The sequence below is a fragment of the Lottia gigantea genome (genome assembly GCF_000327385.1).
Source record: "Lottia gigantea unplaced genomic scaffold LOTGIsca_103, whole genome shotgun sequence".
Classification (NCBI taxonomy): Eukaryota; Metazoa; Mollusca; class Gastropoda; family Lottiidae; genus Lottia; species Lottia gigantea.
The window spans coordinates 182,491-184,990 of NW_008706824.1; positions in this window are offsets into that span (position 1 = coordinate 182,491).

Sequence of the window (2,500 nt, forward strand, 5' to 3'; positions counted from 1 at the left end):
GAAGCTTTATTTAATCACTGATGTGATTTGTAAATCAGCATCTGATAGATCTTGTCAGACATGACTGGTAAATACATAAGTTTAGTTGAATAAAGTGTTTCTTCAAAAAAAATCAAAAAATCCAAACCATTAGCTCCCATTTTTCACTGGAGCAGCAATTTAAAAGATCATTCAACAATTTGATTTTAAAACTTTAGTAATATTTTCAAATCTTGGATCTAACTGTTATATTTTTATTTCAGGGTTGTCTATAATCCAACTGTTAAATGGTAGACTTGAATACTGGTCAATGTTAAAACTGTTAAAATAATTTGGTAAGTACACTTCATTTTAAATTTAAATATTTCATATTTATGTTAAGTAAGGTATATTTAAAATAACAATCCTGGTATATCTATATAACACTATAATAATAGTATAAATAAAGATAAGACCTTAATTTATATGACAAAAAAAATAAGTGACGATGTTGTCTTAATAGCTTAAAGCTAACCACAGATATAAACAGAATAACAATATAACAGTATATAACAATGTGTAGTTAGATATGAAATACTCAACAGGATGTCCCACTTTTTTGAAAATGGACGATGGGTAACTTTAGAATAATGAAAATAAACTTATGATGTTAACATGTAGTTTGAATACTCCATGAGACAGCTTGTCTCTTTATTTTGAATACAGAGGTTGGTTAACTTTAAATGAATCAAATGTATGAATTATCATAAACTCACTGATTAGGAGCAACTAGTTTGCAATGAGAATATTCAAAGTTTGAATTAAGAATAATGATAATAATAATCCATCTTGTTAAGCGCTGGTCCGTTCAGTAAACTTCTTAGTGGTGCACATTTTTAAATAAAATATTCGTAAAACATCAAATCACTTATGTTTTCAGATTCTTTTGAAGATCGAAATGGAGAAACTTTGTTTGGATAGGGACAGGAATAGGAATTAAGTTATATTAGGTTAGATTGAGAATAAAGTAGACTGAATTAAGAATAGGAATTAAGTTGTATTAGGTTAGATTGAGAATAAACTAGACTGAATTAAGAATAGGAATTAAGTTATATTAGGTTAGATTGAGAATAAACTAGACTGAATTAAGAATAGGAATTAAGTTGTATTAGGTTAGATTGAGAATAAAGTAGACTGAATTAAGAATAGGTATTAAGTTGTATTAGGTTAGATTGAGAATAAAGTAAACTGAATTAAGAATAGGAATTAAGTTATATTAGGTTAGATTGAGAATAAAGTAGACTGAATTAAGAATAGGTATTAAGTTGTATTAGGTTAGATTGAGAATAAAGTAAACTGAATTAAGAATAGGAATTAAGTTGTATTAGGTTAGATTGAGAATAAAGTAGGCTGAATTAAGAATAGGAATTAAGTTGTATTAGGTTAGATTGAGAATAAACTAGACTGAATTAAGAATAGGAATTAAGTTATATTAGGTTAGATTGAGAATAAACTAGACTGAATTAAGAATAGGAATTAAGTTGTATTAGGTTAGATTGAGAATAAAGTAGACTGAATTAAGAATAGGAATTAAGTTGTATTAGGTTAGATTGAGAATAAACTAGACTGAATTAAGAATAGGAATTAAGTTGTATTAGGTTAGATTGAGAATAAAGTAGACTGAATTAAGAATAGGAATTGAGTTGTATTAGGTTAGATTGAGAATAAAGTAGACTGAATTAAGAATAGGAATTAAGTTGTATTAGGTTAGATTGAGAATAAAGTAGACTGAATTAAGAGAATTGTTTAATTAAAAACAGAATTACAAAGATTGTAACAAAGAGAAGAATATCAAACTAAAACAGTTGTTTATAAACGGAATTGGATAATTCTATTATAAAAAAATTAGGGATATAACAGTAGAATTAAGATAAAATAACAATCTTATTTTGATTCACCTATTGGCTTTGTTTCACTTCCTGATGAACTTAAATAAAGTATGAATGTGTTTTTATCTATCTGATACTTTCTCTCTATCCAACTGCTTGAAGAGAAAGAAATGACTTCTTTAGGCTCTGAGGGAAGTCTGGCCAAATTTTCTCTTCCCAATTCAAGTCTTATTCCCCACTGTGGTCTATAATCTGATGAACTGTGTATCATATAAGATGTAAAGAATGAATGTTTTTAAAGAAATGTCAAAGATAATTCTAATTTTTACTGACTGTCATCTTTCAAGATAAAATCAGGATGTTTTCCAATTTAAAACTAAATTATAACATAAATTTGGCATTTCTTTAAAGTTCATCAGATTTATAAAGGTTGATTTCATGTGGACAATGTTTTAGTCACTGAACATGAAATCAACTTCAAGTTTGTGTGTATTTCAAAAGTCTTCAGGAAGTTTTCTGTGTAAAATCAACTTCTTTAAGATAAGGGGAGTTGTCGAAATTGTAGGTAACGACACTTATAGTAAAGTCTTATTTTAGGAAACCCCCCTCTTAAAGTAGGGATGAATTGGGCATTGCCACTTACTAAATTGGAT